A 24,521-nucleotide genomic window follows, 5' to 3' on the forward strand; every position below is an offset into this window, starting at 1 on the left:
ACTAGGCCCTGACCTAGTATATAGTTAACTGATCAGAACATGAAAAACATAACAACATGAGGTTAGCATGAGAAAATACTGAGTCTAACAAATGAAAAAATAATAACCCAACAAAACTTTCAGACAGCATGGTAAGAAATGGAAGGATTTTGCATGGGGCTAAGGGAAGTTATGTGAGAGACAGACACACCTCTCAACTAATTGGAGGGGGACGATGAGGATGGGCTGGGTACTGGGACCTTGCAAGGCTAGCAGTGTCTCAGTAATTGTATCAGAAACACCAGATTTTGGTACAGATGAAGCAGACCTGAGACTAAAAGAAAACACGCCCAATTTAAACTATTTAATTGGGAGAAGTAAAGGAAAGAGAAAAGGAGAGATACATGTGAATGAGGAAGTAGCAGATGTGAAAAAGCAGAGAGATGGGAAACTACAAGTGTCTGATAGAATCTTGGCCATTTTGCTTTTCTGTTGATCTCTATACTTAGTGATTTCAATTTGACCAACCTTCTTGAACTTTGCTCTTTACTATCTTCTAAACGATTGTGCTTTGTACTCTGAGATCATTTATGTGAACTGCTGAGATCTCTGTCTGGGGTCAGCTGCAGGATAGACCTCTGTTTTGTGTGTATCTGTGTGTTTTTTCCACTACAAAACTTCAAGTCAGACTAGCCAGTGTGTAGGAGGAGTCTAGGAAAGATCCAGGGTCTGAGTTTCTGAATTAGTTGTAGGCTCATCTAGACATGGATGTCAGGTGAACTTAAAACCTGTGCTAAGAATCTAGAAATTTGTGAGTGTGGGTATGACTGTGGGTTAAGTGTGACTATCCATCAACAAAAACCTTCAGTCCTGATCAGCTGAAGGAGAGGAATAGGATTTCAGTGTTGTCTGTGTTCGTGTGAGTGCTGCATTTAAAGTCTGTGTTGGTTTCTGTGGCTGTGTATGTGTGTGTGTGTGTGTGTGTGTGTGTGTGTGTATGTGTGTGTGTATGTGCTTGTGTGTGTGCACATGCACACACGTCTTTTGGGAACATCTGTTTACCAGCTGGATCTACTGATGGAAGCTCTATCAACTGCTATCAGACTGGGATTCCCTGGGGAGTGGAAGTGCACCAAATTGAGCTCTAGCAGACTGGGATGGAGGAATTCCCAAAGCCCTGAGTACCATCAGATTCAATTTCTTTAACAGTAAGGAACATAGGGAAATATAGTTTAAGCACTTTGACAGTTATATTCTGCATGCATGTTTGTTTTGAGCTTTACCTGAACTGAGCTGAGGTTTAGTAAAAAGTACTACTGCTTATAAAATGCTGAAAATCAAACCACAACCTTTATCAAGCAGCTCTCACATGCTGTTTGCATTTCCAGCATTTCTACTGCTGTGTGCTCCAGGCTGTTTATCTTGTGAAATTCAGTGTCACTGTTAAGAAACATATTGGATATACAAGGGAATTTCAAGCACAGGTCCAGGAGAAAACAAATCCAAGCTAACCTGCTTATAATGCTTAGGTATGGAGCTACTGAAACATAGACAGTTATTGAGTATGAAATGTTTTCTTCTCACTTCAATGTGTGAGAATAATTGGTGATCCAGATTTAAGGCCAGAACAGACCAAGTGCTGAGCAGAGAGCTGCCCTTATCATGCAGTTACGTACTGCTGTGTAACTACAAATGTTGAGGTCAGAGATACATTTTAAATTTCTTGTTTAACTCAAGGTTGTAAAACAGTAAATCTGACAATAGAAAATCTACAGACCTGAAGCCTCTCTTAAAGTCAAATTATTACAACCTATCCTATAGCTGTACTTTTAGAATTTTTTGGGGGGAAATTTGCACATGTAGAAAGGAGTTAATGAAATGCTTGTCCTTCCTTTAATACTATTGCATCATAAAAGAAACATGCATCTGAAAATACTTATTTCAATACCTCTCTGAAAAAAATTACATTCAAACTAATTCTAGAAGTTCAGCAGCTATTTAGGAATACAATGTGGTGGAACAATTGCTATGTAAAAACATTTGCTATGTCTCTGATTGCAACTATAATATTATGACTACAGAGATATAGGGGGGCCAGGTTTGAGGGGTGAAGGTGAGATGGTGTAGTGTTCCATCCTCAGAGTAAATGGCACAAATTCTGTCTCCTGTGTGTATATGTGAACATATGAAGCAAAAAAGAAAGAAGGAATTAAAAAATTGCATCCAATCATAGAACCACAAAATGACTATGATGCAAGACAAATGGTGGCATAACTTCAATAATTAAAATGCTGAATGGATTGAAGCTCTTCAAAAAAGAATAACAGAGAGGAGACAAAGTCTTGTATCTTATGTGGAGTAACCTGAGTGTACATTTTTATTTCTAAGGGATGGGTGATAATTTATGGGTCAGGATCACCAATTAGGTTAGCAGTGAAGGTAAAATTTTGGTGGACACATTTTGGAGATCATGTTGCTATATTATGGGATGAAGATTTGTCTGCACAAACAGAAAAATCAAGCTGGAGACCACTTAAGCAGGAAAATGGGTTGCATCTAGAAGAGCTGACTGATGTGTTTATGAAACAGATCTATACCATCTTTGAAAGGTTTGATAATCACAGAATTCTCTCATAATGTGAGGAATGAAAATGTCACACATTTCTTCAAAGAGTATGCATGGAATTAAAAGCAGGTCAGGCTAACCATAGTCTTTAGGACCACATCCTTTTTGAAGCCATGTGTAGGTATGTACAGAACACAAAGTGATAGACAATACCCAGCATTAATTTTCCAACGTGTATAGCAAACAGATTTGTCTTCTATGATGAAATGATTGACCTTGAACAGGAAAAGAAACATGTTATTTACTTAGACTCTAACAAGGCTTTAACAACTGTTCTTCCATAGTACTCTTTTAGTATAATAGGTGAGATATTGAGTACATGGATAGGTGGAAAAGAACACTGAATACTGCCTGGACAACTGGGTACAAACATCAGCAGTTCAAAGTTCAACTTGAACCAATCAATCAGGACATTTCTTAAGAGTTGTTACTGGAACTAATATTGCTGTTACTGACAAGGATGATGGGCTGGAGCACAAATAGTTTACAGATGTGCTCAAGAACAGGTACATAAAAGGGGACTTCAAAAACCTGGAGAAGTAGGATGACAGAAACCTCAAGGGTTTGAAACACAACAAATGGAAAAACAAGGCATATATAGACTTTGTGTCTCAAACTTGTCCAAAAGGAGCCTTTTGGATATAAGACTTTGGTCTCCACACAGGTAACAAGTTACGTGTCAGTCAATTGTGTGCACTTGTGACAATGAAGACTAAATATAGACTGGGCTACAGTTGTAAACATATAGCTAGAAGGCTGAGCGAAGTGATTACTCTCTATTTGCATTTATGAAACCATATCTGAAGTTTTGTGATCTTTTATAGGTCTCCAGGAAAACAAAAATTGGAGTTAATTCAGCAAAGGACTATAAAGATTGCCAAGGGCTGGTGAACACATGGAGAAATTAAAAGAGCTGGGTTGCATTGCCTGAAGAAGAAAGGGTTTGGGGGAATTTTACTGCTCTCTTCAAACACTGAAGGGGAGGTGGGAAATAAATCAGAGTCAACCTGTTACCAGTATTGCAAAGTGAAAAATGCAAAAGGCTACAGGCATAGCTTCCCTCAAAAAAATCTCTGATTAAATATAAGGGAAAAAGCCCCTTCACATTAAAAGTGGTCAAATACTAAAACAAGTTTCTGAAAGAGGATCTGGAGACCTCAACCTTTGAGATATTCAAAAAAACTGCAAAAAGTACTGAGCAATGTAAAGTAACTTGCAGAAGTCCTTTCAAACGGAATCACTCTCTCATTCTCTATTTGTATTAATGTTGGCATACCACAAGAAAGATTTAAATATTAAACCAAAAAAGCATAACAACAGCCATGACTATGGTGTTTATTAATTTCATATTAGAGTAAGAAAATAGACTGCACTGTTTCAGGAACTCTTTGAACAGTTCTTAGAGCAAGATCTGTTATAAGCTTCTAAATGAGTAGTCTATATCAAACACACCCAAACTCAGATTATAATAAATCTGCCACTATCATTCTGACCAAAACCTATGGAAACCTTTTCTTCCTTGTTCCATTTGAGATACTCAGATATCATTTTATGATCTTACATAAGATAATTAGGTAGTTCATCTCTAATTTTGCCATATTTTATGCAAAATAACTGAGGAGATTCTCAAAATTCTTAGCATTGGAAAGCTACTACTGAGAATGAGTACTCTGAGTCCAAAATGCTCTACTGTGAAAAGAGTGGCAGCAGGAACATAAATCTACACCTTTAATATTCCACTTGCAAAGACTAAAGACTATGAGAAAGCAAATCTATTTTTGTTTTTTCCCTTTCCTAGTCAATTTTCTTTGACTCTAAGTTTTAGGTGGTCTAAGACATCTGATGATTCTTTTCGATTTGTATGCTTTAAGGCAGATAGAACTTTTACATGATACCAGGGTAACTGTGGAGAAATGCAGAGGTTAAGCAGGTTTTATCTACTATTAATAGGAACTTAGACATTGAGCTTAAATCTTAATGGTGATTAAGATCATTTTGACTTCTCATAGTGGCCTAACTGTATATATAAATTCATAGAAAACTTGGTTTATGACCTACCTGTGTTTTGGACTCTTTTTACCACTAAGGAAGTGGCTAAATTGCTCCTTGTGGGGTGAATTTGTTGGTAAATATATCTGTTCCCTCAACACAAATAATGGTCATTTAAAAATAGCAACTGTCTGTTGAAAGACATTTAAAAAGTCTATATGTTTGGCTTAATTGCCTCTTTAAAATGACTGAAATAATCCTCCCAACCATCCCCCTTCCTATTATCCAGGATTATGAATAAACCTTTAAACAAATTTACAATCTTTTAAAGGCCTGATTCTCAGCTGGTACAAATTATCATATAGTCACTGAAATGTGTAAATTGGCAAGCCTCTGGTGTTAGTAAAGCTATATTGATCTAAGTCAACTTAGAAACTTCCCAATATCCCATTGAAAACTCTTCAATAGTTTGTTTAAAACACTGTATTACTTCCAGGATGGATTATAGGAATATAAATGTGTTTCCCTATGGAGGTAAAAATGGTTGACATTTCCTGTCTCAGTAGATCTTTAATAAATTTCTATAAGGCTTTCTTATACATAATTTCAAACTGTTAAGTATGTTATCTTTATGTCTATTTACACAATGGACAATAAAAACCATGATTTTAAAACAAAATTTTTTTTTTACTAAAAGTAATTAGAAAAATAATCTAGTCACATTTATTTAGCTCTGTGAATATTATTTTTCTGTCAAGCACTTTAAAATAAATTTTGAATGGATACATTGCATTTTAAATGTTTTTAATAGTGTCAGTGTCAGAAAGTATAATTTCTTGCACTTTTAGTTATTCTGTATTATAGTGGTATGGCTTTTACTATTTTTTTTCTAAGAGAATTTCACACTTTTTACATAAAAGTTTAACAGACTGAACCTGCTTTACTTCCATAAGGTACAGTAACATCCTTTTCAGTGACACCATAAAATATATCTGAAGAGTTATGTAAGTATTTTGGGACACCCATACTCCCAAAAGAAGGGAACAGTGACTTTAGAGTGGAAAGTGTGTCTCTTCTGCATGCAGCACTGCAGAGCAGAAAATCAAGGAACATTATATACAGGAAACTTTATTCTTCTCTCAAGGCCATTCTTTGACTCTTTGCCTACAGAAGAATCCAAAAAGATGGAGATGTTTGCCTACAATACTGCTTGTTTTGACTGGATTGTTTGAGATCAAATATATGAAGCATTTTTTAAAAGTTTTGTAATTTATATTTGTTCTGATGGAAGTACATACCTCTAACTGAAAAGTCATCCAACTCATATTAAAATACTTCCAAATGTAGTTCTAATACTTAAGAAACAAATATCTAGGCACCAGCTCACCTTTACAATTATATATTTGCTTAAATTTCCCTGCAGATGACTATTAGGAAGACCAGAACTGTACTTTTCATCGTCACAAGCAATATCAGAGAACTCACATCTTCCTGAGAATATATCCAGATTAAAGAAAAAAGTAGCACTCTTGAAATGCATCAGTCAAAGTTGGATCCTAATTACAGTGTGTTTTTCACTAGAAATCCAGGTTATATTTAGTATTAATCATGGCTTATGTTGTCCACAACAGCATAGAAAAAAAACCCTTTATTTCAATGTTTATGTAATTTTCCATTTTTGAACTATATGCAACATATTTTGAACAATGAATTATTCTTTGAGAATTATTCTTTGAGAAACAAGAATGACAATTGCTATATAAAAGCTTATTTTGCTTTTTCTAGAATGTATTCTATGAAGGTCTTAATTTATTGTGAATAACAGATCTGGAAAGACAAATATGTTGCTTCTTGCTTATGAAGTATTTTGTAGCTGTCAGAAAAGTTTGAGAAACAAGACCCTACCAAAAAAAAAAAAAAAAAAGAATTCCTAAAATATGACCTTTTATTTATTTATTGAAGAGATTGCAAAGATACAGTAGTCCCTTAAGCTACAAGCAGTGTGTAAGGCAATTACATTCTGAGGATTAGTAAGCAAAATAAATGCAAAGAAATAATTCCCAGAATCTGTAATATTTACATAATCTTTCATATATATTTTATACATAATCTAAATAATGTTTTATTTTAATAAATTAATGATGAATTAGGAAAATTACTTAATAATTCTTCAGTTTCATGTGCCTTGGGTCTGGATGGGATGGAGTAATTTCCTCCATAGCACCACTCATAAAGTTGTGTTTTGTGTTTGTGGCCAGAAGAGTGCTGTCTTGGCTGCATAACATCAGGACTGTCGCTCCAACCCTTCCTCTCTCCCCAGAGACATGCAGACTATGGGTGGGCAAGAGTCTGGGAGGGGCACAGTCAGAACAGCTAACTCAGGCTGACCAAAGGTGTATTCCATATCATATGACTTTGTGCTTAGCAATAAAAGGTAAGAGTAAGAGAGGGGGAGGGATAATAACTATTAAGGTATTTTTCTTACAAAGTAACCAGTGCACATTTTGAAGACTTACTTCCCAGGAAGCAGCTGGACATCACCTCCTGATGAAAAGTAGAGGATAAATACTTTTACTTTTGTTTGTTTCTATGTGTGACCTTTGTTTTCATTTATTAAATTGTCTTTGTCTCAACTCATGAGCTTTTTGACTTATTTTCTTCCTTTATCCCACTGAAGAGAGGAAATGAGAGAGCAACATGGGGACAAGCCAAGGTCACTCCATCCCATTAAGGCTTCCAGCTTTCAAATATCTGTGGAGATTATAATTTTCATGTAAATTATTTCATATTTCATTTTTTTCTGGAGTTGAAAAGCAGGGAAGAGAAAAAATTACCTAAATGTCATTCTGTTGCATGTAGAGGTAAATCAAGGCAGGAAAAAAATTGGATGTTTCAATATAAATATCACAAAAGGGACACTAGCAAAGCTTCTGTTTTCAGTTCTAGAAGGTTGACTGTTTTTTTGTAAACAAATGATAAGTCCCTTGCTATAGTCTAGTTTCTCTTCTTTGCCTATTATAATCTGAGAAAAACTTTCAAAGTAAAAGAAATATGTTCATCAGTAGTTTAGTCTGACTAGTTCTGCGTCAAAAATTGTTTTCTGAACTTGTGTTATTAAATGATGAATGGAAACACAGTCTGAGCTATGGTTTTCTATAAAAGACCCTGCAGATCTACTGAAATGTCTATGCGGTGCTGTTCCACTGCATGACAAAGTGAATCTATTGAAGGAGAGCAAGGTTACAATTAGTAATAGCATGTCACTTTATTATTCATGAGAATTAATTGTCATTAAAGGAAACATTTTTGCAAATATTTACTGGCGGACATATTGTGTTAATGACTGAAGATACCTTTTATGTACAGTAACTGTTAGGATTTCCACGAATAGCATTCTTCTAGTATTCATGGGGACAATAAAAAAAAATTTTAAATAAATCCCCCCCTCCCCCCAGTAGTACCTTCCAATTCAAACTTTAATTACATTGGATAATATATAAAAATTACATGTTTAGAATTTTCTAAGAACTGCTTTTCACATACCCCAATGAATCTAATCCCAAATAAGCATCCTATTTTCAATGCACATGATAATAAAATATAGGAGCATAAGGTCAAACAGAAGTAGCTGAAGTTCACAAAGCTAAAATCCAAAATGTTTCAAGTTAATTCTTTATTGATCCACTAATTGTTTCATAGATTGGAGCCCAGATCCAAATAAGGGCTTAGCTACTCAAATGCATAGTCTTTTCAATATAAAGGATTATGCAGTAATAAAAGTTACTGGAAATAATAAAAATTAATCAGAGAAAAACTGAATTTAAAGCAGTAAATTCTGTATGCAGTTTTTATTCTTTTAGATATTAACAATATATTTAAAGAGAAACTTTAAATTCCAGATGTTTGGACTTATGGAGATTGTAATTGCCAAGGCCCAATTGTGACCCTGAATACTCCTGCTCATTGAATTTAGACATGGGTCTAACTAATACTTCTCAGTAGAGTAATTTTTTTGTTTTTAATTGCCTCAGCATAGCCAAAATTTCTCAAGTAGGGACAGGATGAGCCTCTTGGGTTTTAATTCCCTTTTAAGTCCAACAAACCTGCAAAAATACTTTTTTCTGACATTAAAAAAATCATTTACTAAATGCACCGAAAAACTCATCCAGAACTGAACTAGGAACTTTTGCCATGACCACTTTATTTTCAAACAATGCTATAGGATGACAGGAAATTCAACTTTTTTATTCAATTGCTTTTTACTGAAAAATTCATCAAGACCAGGCAACAGGGATGCAGTTCCTGTTATAGCCTGAGGAGATTCTCTTGTCCTCTGACAAAAGAATGCCATAATGAGCAGACAATACATTTGTATAAGTACAAATATTTGTCAGCCATTTTGAAAAAGTTGTTTCAATGTGTAAAAGATATTAATATTATTATTATTACTATTATTGTTATCATCATCATCTCAGTTTATACTATTTCAGAACAGATATTATGACATCTGGGACTGTGCATTGGGGAAAAGTGAGGACTTAGGCCCAACTAGTTTTTCTTTTTGTTTTACTCTGGGAGATTTCAGCTTCACAAAACCTCATTAGCACAGAGGGGAAGTGAATACTTGCCCTTTCCCATTGTATCTGACAGAATTTATTTTTTTTCTTTGTTTTATAATGGACATTCAAGGGTGGTTCGCAGGCAATCTTTCTTTTGGGTAGGTAGGCAGTACCTTGTCTTCCCTGAGGGGAAGTCCTGCTTAACCAACATGGTGGCATAATACAATGGAATGACTACATCGGTGGACAAGGGAAGGGCAACAGATGTCATTTATCTGGACTTCTACAGGGCCTTTGACGCAGTCCCCTACAATGTCCTTCTCTCTAAATTGTTTCACTGTTTGTTGAGTAAGAAATTGGTTGAACATTCTCATTGAGAGGGTAGTGGTCAAAGCATCAGAGTCCTAATTGACATCAGTGACAAGAGGTGTCCCTCAGGGGTCCATTGTGAGACAAATGTTATTTAATATCTTCATTAATGACAAAGGTATTGAGTGCACCCTCAGCAAATTTACAGAGGATACCAAGTTGAGTGGTGTAGTTAACACACCTGAAGGATGGAAAGCCATTCAGATGGACCTGGATAAGCTTGAAAAGTAGACCCATGGGAACATCAAGAGGTTTAGTTAGGCCAAGTGCAAGTTGTTGCAGTTGGATCAGAGCAATCCCCAGTATCAATACAGACTAGGGGATGAACAGATTGAGAGCAGCCCTGACAAGAAGGACTTGGGAGTGATGGTGGATGAGATGCTGGACATGAGTCTGCAATGTGCCTTTGCAGCCCAGAAACCCAACCATATCCTGAGCTGCAGCAAAAGAGCCGTGACCAACAGGTCAAGGGAGATGATTCTGCTTCTCTGCTGCACTGCTGAGAGATCCCACCTGGAGTGCTGCATCCAGCTCTGGGGTCCCCAGAACAGGAAGGACATTGGCCTGTTGCAGTGAGTCCAGAGGAAGGCCACAAAGATTAGAGTGATGGAGCACATCCTATGAGGAAAGGCTAAGAGAATTGCAGCTGTTCAGCTTGGAGAAGAGAAGGCTTCAGTGTGATCTAATCACAGCCTTTCAGAATCTAAAGGGAGTCCATAAGAAAGATGGAGAGAGACTTTACAAGAGCATGTACAGGTACAACAAGGGGAAATGGCTTAAAACTGAAAAAGAATTGGTTTAGATTGGATATCAGGGAAAATTCTTTACTGTGAAGGTGGTGAAACACTGGAGCAGCTTGCCCAGAGAAGTCATGGATGCTCCATCCCTGGAAGTGTTCAATAATCATAGGCTGAATGTGGCTTTGGGCAACCTGCTGTAGTGAAAGGTGTCCCAGCCTATGGCAGGGCATTGGAACCAGATGATCACAGATGATTCCATGATTCTATAATCTCAGTTCTAAGTACTTAATTAATACTGCTTTATAACATGATAAATACTGTAATCACTTTTACTGTAGCATGTTTGCCACTCCACTGCCAGTGTGTCTAAGCCTTCACTGAAAAACACCTGCTTATCTGGGAGTACAGGTTGCTGAATAACACAGGTATCAAATTCTGGATCTGTACTGCCTGAGTGAAGTTCAAGGGATTGGTCTTCTTTGATTGTATTTGTGATTTCCTTTGTATGTTTTAGATTCAGCCTAACAAATTTCTCTTAACTTTTCATGTTTTTCCTCATGGATTGTTAATTTTGGAAGCTTTTTAACCTGCATTATCCAGTTATAAGCTATTTTCACTTTCTCTGCTTCTATACTGCTGACTTGCTTAGGGATTGTACAAATGCATAACAAAATCTCATTCACGTTCTTCATTTTAACAGACTTTGCTGCATTGCACAGTTCATCTGGTCACACCTGCCTTTACATATAGGCATATGTGTCAGTGTGTTTTGCGGTCAGCTTCAGTCAAGTCTTTTTGAAGTGCTCTGCAGCTCTTACCCAGGGCATGCACAAAGGGGCTTTTTCCTATTCAAAGCAAAGGGGAGTGTGGGATGTGTCAGAGAGCTGCTTGTTGGGGACCTGGAAGACCGTCAGGGTCAACCACCATCCTGTGATACAATTACCCAAGAGACCACTGTTACTTTACACATCCAAAAACTAGCAAAAATAGCACAAACACTCACCTTAAAAAAGGAATAAAGGTTAAATTTTTAGTGCTCTAAATTAATAATATCAAAAGGGATTATGCTGTAACTTTCGCAGGGATGTTACTATCTGCTTACTGTCTACTCAATGGTTGCTCAGCAAAGGGAGAGAAAGTGCATTCAACTTATGAATTCTTAAATAAGAAGAGAAAATTTTTTAAAAAAATAGGAATGGGAGAAACTGAGACATCAATCTGAGTAAATAGCTGACTAACAGACCAATCATTTTTTCAGCCTTGTCCTTTGTTTTCCCTCCAGATACACCACATCTGTTCATAAGCCTGACTTATGTCATGTTTGATTTAGGATGTACAGGGCAAGAATCCACTTTGTGCTGCATCTGAGTATTATATGACATGTTTACATGTGAAAATGAAATATGCCAGTCGAAGAAGAGACATTAATCTCAGTGAGCCGAAGCATAAGTGAAACACTCTAAAACTTTTTGTAGAGCTGGACTGAGGTGTTTGACCAAGGTGAAGGACACTTGCCTTTTGAAGGCAGATATTTGTATGCAGGCCATGAAGAGCTACTATGTGTGAGTTTGGCAACACTAATAAAAGGAACTTTTCTACCTTAACAAAATGAACACCTGTTTAGCACCTTATTTTTTTTTCTCTTCTCTTTTCTTACTACCTTTTCCAAATTTCTAAGCATTAATTGGACTACCAATAATTTAAAGTAAAATAGTATAGAATAAAACAGAACTAGTACCACTCTTAGGGAAGTGTATATTTAAGTTAACCTGATTTGCACAATGAACTCTATCTGGAGGGAAAAAAAAGAGAGAGAAAGATAGAGAGTGATAGAATGCTACTCTGTAGAAATCCATTTCTAGGGTAAAGGAGGAATGTTATATTACCACGAATATACATGCTCTCCAACTAATCTGTGGAAATGTAACATATTTTACTTGTAATTTTTACTTATTTTTGGCCAGATTAAAATTACTAGTTTGGGAGGTTTTTTTGTTTGCTTTTGTTTGTGTTTTCTTTGTTGTTTTTATTTGCTTCCTTGTTTTTGTTTTTGTGGTTTTGTTTTTTTTAGTTAGCTACTTGATTGGGGTCGGGGCCTTTTTTCTCTTGTTTTAGTTTGGGGTTTGTTGTTTTTTTTGTTTGTTGGTTTTTTATAAGGGAATTATAAATAGCTTTATTTTCTTTCATTCTTTCTTTTTTCTTTCTTTTTCTTTCCTCCACCCATCCAAAGACACATAACTGCAAGATAAGCATTTTTTTTTATGTTTTGCACAGGTAGGAAAGAATGGTAAATGTGCATATGTTTTCGTTATTTTTATTATGATTTCAAACCAATACCTTCTAGATAAATTGCTAGCTTGTTGATTATAAATAAATAACAAAGAAGTTTATGACCAAGTTATCCAGCAATATATATCAGTCCTATCACTATGAAGACTAAAACCCACCTCAATCTTTCTAAGTCTTCAGGCTAGCATGACTGTCTTGCTTCAGTGGAACTTTAGCACTAATCACTGTATAACCACACCCTGTTGACATATATCTGTTAATATCATTCTCCAGTTCACATTGCTATCTTAATAAAACTGAGTAGCTAAAACTGAGGACAACATTTTAGTCTTGAAGTAATTTATTTTATATGATGGAGTAAAACTATTCTGTTCAGAATTTCTAGTATTTTCTTCTGTCTTATTACTCTTTTTGCCACTGAGCACGCATATCAATACATACACTTTTCTTTCCAATTTACCTTTCCCATCTGAACCTGAAAGACTCTAAAACTTTCTGAGGAGAGAAGTAAGAAACAAGTTTCAGATAGCTGTGTCATTAGTTTATCTTCATTTTAACATTGCTTTTTTTAAAGAAGAAAGACAGAATGCAGGAAGGATAGCAGGGATAAATATAGCCTACATGACATTGATTCTACTGCATTTAGAAAGGAATGAAGAGGAAAAGAATGTAGAGCCACTGGGAAAATCAATTAAGAGGGTTGAATGTGCTGAAATATTAATTTTCAATTTAAGAAAGCATTTTGCCTGCTCTGGTTAGTTGGTTGATTGGTGTTGTTACTGAATTTTCCTGCCAGTATAGAAAACCTCTATGGTTAGAAAGAAATAATTTCCCATCATTAGAAATTTCTAGTGTTCACCTTAGAAAGAACTTTCTCATGAAAGATGGACTATATGGATGAAAATAATTAAGAATCTTTCACATCTCACAGAAGAGCATATGTGCTTGAATTTCTAATCTGAAAGACAATGTGTTCAGACTTCACATGAATGTTTTTATCAAATCTGTTTAATAAAAGGATATCTCTAGCTCATTGATAAAGAGTGCTATAAATAGTTATCTTCAGGAAAAATGATAATGACAAACTCCAAAATCTCAAGGAAGTACTTGCCAGAAGGTGCAGTTAAGACACCTAGACTTGAGAAAAAAACTGAAATTTAAGTAACAGTAATTCTGTCAGAAACTCTGAATAATGTCTGAAATTCACCATTCTATCCTGTTTTACCTGCCTGCCCCTGTGCTCCTGTATTTATGTGCTTCTGGCCACTGTGACCATTTGATCACTCATTTACAAGGGAATGCAGCATATGTGGGGAACAGGGCAGGACTGCTGCATATCCAGTGTTCCCATTGGGAAAGGAGTCTTACTTGTGTGAGACACTGGATCAGTAAAGACATAATTTTTTTGTTGAGCTGGAACCAATTCAAGTGTGTATGTGGTGTGGAAGGGCACACGGAGCCCACATGGCAGCCTCATGGAGAAGCTGTCAACCAAGAGGGCAGCCTGGAAGCCTACCCAAACTATGTCCCCTGGAACTCCTAATCCAGCCACACCACCCCTCACTCCTGCCTGGAGGCAGACATCCTGCCTGGGAGGAGCGGCCAGAAGCACATAAATGCAGGACCACAGGGGACACATTTCCTCTCACTCTCCTGGGACCTGCCACGACCAGGTGAAGCTGAACTTCTATAGGACTCTTTGGTGGTAGCTATTTTTCTCTCAATATCTTCACTTAACCTGTTTCTTCTTCTCTACCTTTACTCCTTTTTCTTCTCTTAAGCTGTTTCTTTAGTCTTTTTAATCTCTTTTTAATATTTTGGGTAATTTAAAACCAGGGGTTTGGATTCTGCTAAACTGTGTGGGTTGGCATGTGCTGGACCAGTGTTTTGTGGTATGCTCTACTTGGTTGTATGTTACAACTTTTGAACTTGTGCTTAGGTCTCTTATTTTCTTATTAAATTAAAAGTCTCCTGGGAAAATGCGTGTGGTGTTCTCTACACAACTTCAAGGTATGAAAAAAACAAAAACTGCAAAAGTTTGGTAAGTGAACTTTTGGAGTCTTAAATATGTTTTTAAAAGTTAAATGCCTGGGTAAGCACATGGCTCAGACCCAGGGTCTTACAGCTTGATCTGGATTAAGGCTTGGGAGGTATGACAGCCAGATTTAGGGCCAAGGTTGGATGTCAGGGCACATGAAGAGTCATGCTCCAGGGGGCCTATTCTCTTGACAGCTATCATTGTGCGGAAAGGTTTGTTCCAGAACACTGACAAAGAGTTTTAAGAACAAGGTCTTGAGATCAGGATGTTCCCAAGGTCCATCACTATGACTGTTCAGGAAGCTATAAATTCATAGAGAGTGACACTTGTTTCATTGCACTTATCCCTAATCCATCCTTCTGGGATGGTGTCTAGTAACTACAGATCTCTCATGTATATTAATGAGCAGATGTATTTCCATAACAAGATGTTTGACAGAACTATACATGATTGTTAGAACACAGTAACTTCAGAAATTTTATGCTTTATTTAACCTTTTTTATTTGAGTGGACAAAAGAAAACAGTATCCAAGAGGTCTCTAAGGGAGGGTATTGAGTGGGTAGCTGGAAGGAGAGATTGAGAGAGTTACGGGGAAGCAGAAAGTTGTTAACAGCAAAACCTTGACATGTGAGTAATAATTTATTTCACCATTCTACTAACACTGTTGATATTAACAAGGACAGACCTGTCAAGAGTGTAGCTGAACTAGTGACATTTGTCATTGCTTTTCAGCTTTTACATCTCTTTTCAGTTGGGGCTGTACTTTCCTAGAATGTCAGATTTTTGAGAAGAACCCTTTTATGATACACATAAGGCAAACACAAGGTTCCAATGAAGTGGATTTCCCTGAATAATTACATCTGTCAGCAGTGGCAGTATTTATGATAAAGAATCATTAACAAGAGAGAAAAACTACCAGAATTTTGTCTGTACCATCCGAATGAGTGACTGCTACTGTCAACCATTGAATGCCCAGAGGAAAGGTGGGGATATTGGCTATTAGAGGTCCAAGCAAGAGTGGCAATGTGCTGGTGGTAAACAAGCAAAGAAGTTGGTATTTCGTTGATGCGTACCTGTGGAACTGTTAGCCTCAAGCAACACAGCATGATTGCCTTATGCATGATTGCATTTTCAGTGTTAGCTTGATTTCTCAACACAGCCTTTCAAGGATAGAATGAAAACAGCTATTCATAAATATAGAGCCAGTTCCTCTCTGTTCTGTTATCTTGCTTAACTGAGAGCAGAGGATCTGATATCAAAAGCATTGACGTTGGAGGTATAAAACCTCAGTATATCTATAATTTCAATAGTGGCAGAAGGGCCCAGCTACATGACACTCTCACAGTTGTAATGAGCCAAATTTTTTAGGGATTATGAATATCTATTGTAATAGAGTTCCATCCAGAACTTTTTATCAAACAGCAGAAGAGATTATCCCTTCTTTAGTCAGTATTTGCCTCTCCAAGGCTGATATGAGAGCAATTTCACAGATGTCTATTGACAGATGATACAGATGTAGATGCAGATGTAACCATAGACATACATATAAAAAGAAAAAAACAAATTCATACCAATGAGGGGATAAAAAGTCTTTTGTCAACTCATTAATTAGATAAGGATTCCAGGAATGAAGGTTTATTCCCATTTGTTTGGTTTTGGCTTGTTTTCAATTAAGAATTTCTCAAATGTTTGAAAGTATAGGGACATAATAATCATAGTCTGTCTTTTAAACAGTGAGACCCCCAGAGAATGACATTATCCCTTAATACATTTTATGAGTAAGAGAGTGTTGTTTTTTTTCTAGTGCATAATTAAAGTTTATAACAAGAAAAATTGTGTCTGTAAATATTGATACAGAAACCTAACAGCAAAACAGCAAAGTTGTTAATGAGAATTTAAGAACAGATATTGCATACTGCAACAAATTGTGGTTCTACAATTCACAGAGAAAAAATAACACTGACTGGATCAGCAGAATAGCAATATGGTCATTCACCCTCCGTGTCAAGTACTCAGATTTGCAGTCAAATAGTTTTTATCAAAAGCTGTAGTAATAACAATGTGAATTCCTTAGACTCTGCTTTCTCTAATTTACTAATCCTTATTTACTAAGTACAGGGTTCCAACAAAATTTAGATTGCATACAGTGGTGTCAGTTGATTCAGAAAATATTACAAAGGAAATCAGAATTTTTGGGCTATGAAAGAAATGCAGATTTTCTAAAGTAGAATGCGATATGAATACATACCTTTTGAAATAAAAGTAATCCAGTTTTGGTTAATCGAAATCATATTGTAAAAATAATTCCATAAGCAATAGCTGATATTTGAATAGTTCAGGGCCATTTTTACAGTCCTTAGATTCTGAGTTTACTACCAATAACTTCATGAAATGATATCAGCTGGAAGAAGATTATTTTCATGTGCACATTGAGAAACAGTGTATATAACCTGATTTTTTTTTTAAGGAAAAGCTACAAAATTAGGCTAAAATTATCATATTACTGGTTGTAGTTCTAATCAATTTAAATTAAACTTTCTAAATTGCTTTGTCCATGCACATTATTTTCTGTGACTACAAAAATAAATTTCTGCTTAATATCATTGTATTGCAAATATCTGCTGAACTGAAGTACAGCTAGCACAGTGAAACCAGGTCTTCATTTGAGTTAATGAAGATATATTTATTTATAGGTGTATTTTCACATCCTCAGTGGGATGGCTTGAAAGCAGGCTGAAACACACGTTTGTTCCTTCTGTTCATACAGGGATCTTATGATACCCATTAGTCAGCATGTACATATTGCACCCAAGAAGTTTCAATAAACCTTGTCCATTCTCCATCAGTAACATGATACTTCTTCAAGGCATGTAAAGTATGTGTTGGTGCCTTAAAGATAAGCAGGTAATCTGTGACCACTGCCAGATCATCCACAGTGCTTGTAAATCTGTTCCTGATTTCACAGAATATCAGAGAATATTCTGAGTTGGAAGGGACCCACAAGAACCATCAAGTCCAACTCTTATGTAAATGGCCTATATAGAGACCAAATCCACAACCTGGACAATGTTAGCACCAGACTCTAACCAACTGAGCTAATCCAGGGTCCTAAAACAAAGAGTAAGTGCTAACTTTCTGTTTCAGATGTGATACATTTTTTCTAACACCTGTACTTGAACATGAAGTCCTGGATCTAGTTCTAAGATCCACAGCACAGTAAAGACATGTGCCTGTTAGAGCAGTTCTGAAGGAGGGCCACAAAGATGATCAGAGGGCTAAAGCATGTGTCCTATGAAAACAGGCTGAGAGGTGGGGTTGTTCAGCCTGAAGAAGAGAAGGGTCCGAGAAGACCTCATTGCAACCTTTTAGTTCCTCAAGAAGGTTTATAAGAATGATAGTGAGAGGTCTTTTAAGAGTAAACATTAGAAATGAGACCTTTTCAGTGTGTAATTAATACAACCACTTATTTTGATGATATTTAGTTTCTGTGTAATGGAACACATTTAGCTACTGTGTAACAATGGGAACCCAAATGCATGACGTTTACGACAAGCCATTATAAAACAAATTTCTTCAGATTTAGTGCATCGATCCACAGCTTGCTAAGGGATGATATCTGAAAGCTTCAATCCATATACTCAAATAGCATTCCTCTACATAGTTTTATGCAGTTTACAACTTAGTATTCAACTGTATTAACATCCATATGCTAGAGTAAATTAAAATTAAAAAGCCAGTAAAACATTTTCTGTGGGTTAGGAAGATATTTGTTGAGTTAGACTAGAAAACCCAACAATACTGAGCAGTGGTGTAGAGATCAGCAGGGCTACATACTATAACCATTAAAATATTCTTTTCTTCTGTTGGATCACCTCCAATTTTTTTCTTTATGTAATAATATGAATTGCTAATTGTATTGTATGAAAATACAAATTAATACAAAATAAGAGCAATTTTGCACTGAATGTTGAGTTATCTGTAAACACTGAAAATTAAAATTCAGTACTGTTAGAAACAGAATTAGGATTTTGCTGAAGCTAAAGGAAATGTAAGAGAATGGGGGATGGGGTAGTTAAGTTCCCAACCATTTTTCATGCCTTTGGAGGGAGTTGGGGGATCTTGGGCAGGCAGTGAAGAGGCCAGACTGTGAACCCCAATTCCTAGCCAATAAGAAGAGGGGACAGGGACCTTTTGGCTGGGAAAGAGTATAAAAAGTTCTGTGACTTTTTGTTCTGGGTCTGTCTCCGAGACCAGAGGGACACACCCGATTCAGCTGAATTTGTTAAATAAAAGTTTAGTTTTGCTTTGGTGATTTGTCCCGTCTAAATTTTATTGGTAAAATGTGAGCATTTCTCACAGTACTAGAGCAAAATATTAGCATACAAAAAAGTTGTGTTGAAGAGCCATGGAAAAATAATACCTCAATATATTGCTACAGGTAATTGAGTTTAATCACAGACATATTTGTTGTTATTCATTATAGGGGTTTTTTCCAAATTTTTTGTTCAGTACTATGAGGTTAGTAATCTTCTGGTATATTTGTTACATATGTAGTACAAAAAGTACATGCCTACTGTTCATTGATAAAGTGGAATAAATTCTGGCAGCATTCAGAAATAGCACAAAAGTATTTTTTGTTTAGTAAAGAATTATTTTATCTGTGAAATTAATAGAACACCTTGAAATATTCTGATTCTTTAGATCAATTCTAAGCTTGCTGGTGTACACAGATTTCTGCAAGCAGTGTTTAAATATATTAGAGCTTTTTATTCAAGCACTGTTCTGTATAAATACATGAAACAATTTGTGACAAATCACTGTGAAATGGTTCACTACTGAATTTTTATTCAAGAATAATTATAATATTTTCATTTATTATTTTCCTATATTAAAAGGTAAAATGTAAGAATCTAAGAATTATTATCATATCTTTTCTCTGACACAAATAATTATAATTTATTTCTTCTACTGCATTACACTGATTTGGCAACATAGAGAAAACTCAGAATATATCTTCTGAATAAATCATACATTAAATACTTAACATGAATTCTTAATCAAATATGTATATGTGCTTACTATTGCCAACATGCAGAAAATCTCATACCAGTGTAATTTTATACAAGAAAAGCATATTATTTCATTTAGGCTTAAGACTTAACTTTATCATCCAGTTTCTCTTCCTACTGAACTAACTTTTTGTCTTGCTATGCTTGACAGTAATCAGCCTGTGGTGATTTTTTTTCCCTTGAAAATATTCCAATTGCATGTTGTACTGTCAAAGTGATTTAGGACACTGTTTCTGAAAATGGTTAAAATTGTTTCCTTTTGCTTCACAAGTATTTGCAATCATATATTTGTATGTCTCATTAAGAATGTTTTCTACCCTTATCACTGCTTCTTAAAATAGGTGTTAAAACTTCATATATACATAAATATACTTTTCCTGGAAGTGTCTCCTAAGAGAAGTTACAAGAAACAATTCATATGATCAGAGTACCTTGTGAAGGATGACTGAAAGTGATTGTTGTAGTCACATAGATTTATTTCTCTGAAAGAGCAACATTAGTGAATTAAATGTTGTTAATACTAGATTAGTCATGTCAGCAATAAAATGTTATCGCAGAGAATTGAAAAAAAAAAAAAAAGAGTTGCAGAACTTTTATTTTTTCAAAGATTCTGTTGTCCAGATGAACAATAAAACCTAACTTTTTAAAAGGTTGTATTGATATCACTGAAATACTCTTTTTTATTATTATTATTTCCCTTAAATATTTTTTTCTGTGGGAAAAAAAAAAGCAGAGTCTCAGAAAAGACATAATACATATGATTTATGATTTTTAATTTCTTTTTTTTTAATATGCCACATGGATGAGAGGTCTATGATATGCTCTGCTATTTCAACATTGAGGGAGAAGTCAGTATCAAATTATCAAAACAAGCGTTATATTACTAAGGAATAAGAAAAACAAAAAGATAAATTTCTTAATTTTCACTGCTATGTGACATTACAGTGCTATTTTCAAAATTACTTTTTTGAACAACCTGGTTTATTCTGACTTAATGTGACAAGTATGTTAAAAACTCTGAAGCATAGGATTTAGTCTATAACATATGTTGGAGGATGGACTAGGTGACTTTTAAAGGTCCCTTCCAACACAAACTATTCTATCATTCTATATAAATGGCCACATTATATAGCAACAGGTGTGCTGGGAGATATGAGTAGATAATAATAATAATAGTGCATATGACTTACACAGTTTAGCATACTTTCAAGTATAGATTTACTATGTAGGCACAGCAATAGGATGCTTGTAGTAGTGCCTGATTATTAGGGTTTGACTTCCTTTTTTCTGACTTTATTTCCACATAGTGATGTTTTTGAGACAACTGAACTAAAGTTCTGTATAATGATAGTCTGCATCACCCTGAGTTTTGGGAAACTTTTGGATTACATGATCATATGATTCTGAGAAAATGACTAGAGTTCTTATGTTTTCACATTACTTAAATGAACTGCTGGCCTTTTCAGCAAAGATACTTCTTCCTCATATTATTGTGCAAATCTGTCTACATTTTGCCAATTTATAATAACTTTATTTTACTTGTGCACAGGCAAACATATCTTGTAAAGCCTCCACCCAATCTATCTTTATCTGTATATGGTCAGATTTACCAGTGCACCTAATACCGTGCCTGTGGAAGCAATGGCTTCTCTTACAGATGGTCCAAGCTACTGAATAGTATATATATTATCGTAAGAGAACAAATGACCATTTGTTTTAGCCCATCTATGGAAAGGAAAAGCTGTAATTTTTTCTCTGGGCATGATTTTTTTTTTATCCCTGTAATTTGTGAAGAACTTCTTCCATCCAACTTATGGAAGTCAGAGAGCACAGAGGATTGAGCCCACATGACAGATAACCAACTTTCCCATTCATTTTCATATTCCAGTCCTTTGATCAGACACATCTCATAAACTTTATTTCTTCCAGTAAGTTATTTAAGGAGCTACTTCTAAAACAAAACTCAGGACAGGTCATTTTAGTCATCATCTTGATCAATAATATGGGCAAGGGAAAATTTTTTTTTAAAGTGTCCGTCACATTCCTCAAATGTCTCAGAAAACTTTACATCTCCAACTGTCCTGCATGATTTTTCACAATGTGTAAGGAACTGCAACGAGTACTGTAAACGCTAGAATAGCACAACTCTGTTCTGTTGCTAAAAAACCCAAAATACTCAAAAAACAAAATCCAAAAAACCTGTTCTTATATGACTTTAAATACTCTGGACTGAGAACACATGTCTATACATAATTATGCTTTCTAGTCAAAGAGTCCTGAGGCCATGTATCATGTCTTGGAACCACAGGATTGTTGAAATCAGAAGGGGCATCTGAAGATCATTGAACCTACACCCCTTGATCAAAGGGGGCTCAACTAGAGTAAGGTGCACAGGACCATGCCTGATCAGGTTTTTAGTGTCTCCAAGGCTGGAGATTCCAGAAGCTCTCAGCTGTTCTGATGCTTGACTGCTGTTGTGGATTTACCCCATCTGATAGCAAAGCACCCATACAGCTGCTCCTGCATTTTTTCATTTCTTAATTATGCTTTCTCCAACGGCATCATCATCTTGGCTGCGGAGCTCAGCAGTGCCTTATGTTTCAATAGAGGTGTCTGGAACTGTCTCTGTCTGGCATAGGGCAGGCCCTGCCCTCTCTTCACAGAAGATACCCCTGCAGTCCACCCCAATCTGAAAACCTTGAAACCTACACCCATGCCACCTTCATAGTAAAAAAGTATTCTCTTATGCAAAAGAATTTGCTTTGTAGCTACTTTGCTGATTGTTTCTCATACTACCACTGGGCACCACTAAAAGGAGCCTGGGTTTAATTTATTCCCTTACCATCAGATATTTGTACATACTGATAAGATCTCCTCAGCCCTCAAGACTTCACTCTACCAAGCTGAATAGTCCCAGATGTCTCAGCCTCTCCTCATGTGACAGATGCTCCAGTTCTTCAACATCTTGGTGGCCTTTCCCTAGACTCTCTCTAGTACCGGTGAAACCAGAACAAGACCCAGCACTCCAGACTGCATCACCAGTGCAAGGCAGGAATGAAGAATCAGCTTTCCTGACCTGCTGGTGACACTTTTCCTAATGTAATGCAGGAGGCTCTTGGTTTTATTTGCTGCAAGAGCGCATTGCTGCTCTGTGTTCATCTTATGATTTACTAGGACCCGCAGGTACTTTTCTGCAAAGCTGTTTTCATATTTGAGTTCCCTTAGAACTCACTGCATGTACCATCAAACACTAGCATTTTTCAACTGTTCTTTTCAGTTATTTCTTTCAAAATATCTTTGTTTGGGTGAAATATTATGATTAATCCCCATTAAAAATAGTTTTTATGTTCAAATTTTTCTACTGGTCTCTCTCATAAACTTAGAGGCAAATAATTAATTTAGCTTCATTTGCACTGTTTTTATTCTCTTTCAAATCTTATTTTACACTCTGATTACCTCTCATGCCTTTTTGATTCTATGGCAGAATTCTTGCTTCTGACTTTTTCATTTAAAAAATAATTGCATCCCATAAAAAAAAACCAAACAAAAACCAAAACATTTCATAACCAATTTTTTCTTACAGAAGAATAGGGTTTATGACTATTCTATGATAACTGCTATATACAGAAATCTTAATATCTTGCTTAGAGACTCAAAAAATCATCACCTATATGAAAATGTCATTGATAAGGGATAACTGTCCACTGCTTCCAAAACCTATGGCCCAAGACCCTGCCTGTCAGTTGCTGGAACCCAGCCCCGTGCTCTCAGGATGCAGGTGTCTGTCCATGTTGAGCAACAGGCTCAACTTTCCTGTTTGCTGTTTCAACTAGTAGTAAGACTGAACGGGTATCCAAGAAACACGTGCACACCTACGCACACACATACGCACACATATAACACCAACAGGGCCAGCCACACAAATGGCCACAGACAAGGTGCTGCCCTTACAGGCAGCCACATACAAGACTCATACCACACTCAACCCCAGACAGCCATGTCCCCTCCTCTTGGAGTGCTAGAGGCAGGAGGGCATTAGTGCAGCAGTCTAGGGGCAGACACATTACACTCTCCAGATTCACAAGCACAACTGCACTTGTGAATCCCTCAGGCACTGGTCTGACAACCCTACTTAGATCCCAGCTTTTCTTCTCAACCCAATGGGTCCTGTACATCTTTCTTATATCATAGACCCTCAGGTCTGCATCCTAACAACTATCAAAGTGCAGGTTTTCCCACAGTTTTCTCATAGCCCATTAATAAGTGTGACTTGTAAGGATTGTTTCTTATCTTTATCTTCATCATGTTTGTCAGATTTGTTTCTCAGCATATTTTTACAGCTTCCTCTCTTCCTTAATATCCCATTTGATATCATCTTTGATCAGATAATTTTACTGGAATAAACATTCCCACATTCAAGGTACCCTTATCAATTAGTCTGACTCACCAGTTTTGGTTGTTACTGCCTGCTTAACCATTTGTGTGCCTAATTTATATCTCTATATGTTTTGTTTATGGCTTTCACTTTTTCTTATCTATTTATGCATTGGAAAGTCACAGACTATACAATCTTAAGGGAGCTGAACATCTTTCTTCCAATTTCTACTATAAGTTTCCATACCCTAATTTAATGGCTGTTAGAGTCCATGAATATTCAAAGACAGTTAGACTATCTTTCTCAGTGACCCTGTAGCTGGGATATTTAATTCTGATTGATGTTTATTCTTTTCTATTTGCCTAGGACTATACTTAAATTTTCCAGATGTAGGTATAGAATTTACATACAAGATAACAAAAATTTCCTATATAAATGCAGGATCAGAAAGTTAATTCCAATTAATTTTTATGGTGAATTATTTTTT

The sequence above is a fragment of the Pithys albifrons genome, chromosome 1 (assembly GCF_047495875.1).
Source record: "Pithys albifrons albifrons isolate INPA30051 chromosome 1, PitAlb_v1, whole genome shotgun sequence".
Lineage (NCBI taxonomy): Eukaryota > Metazoa > Chordata > Aves > Passeriformes > Thamnophilidae > Pithys > Pithys albifrons.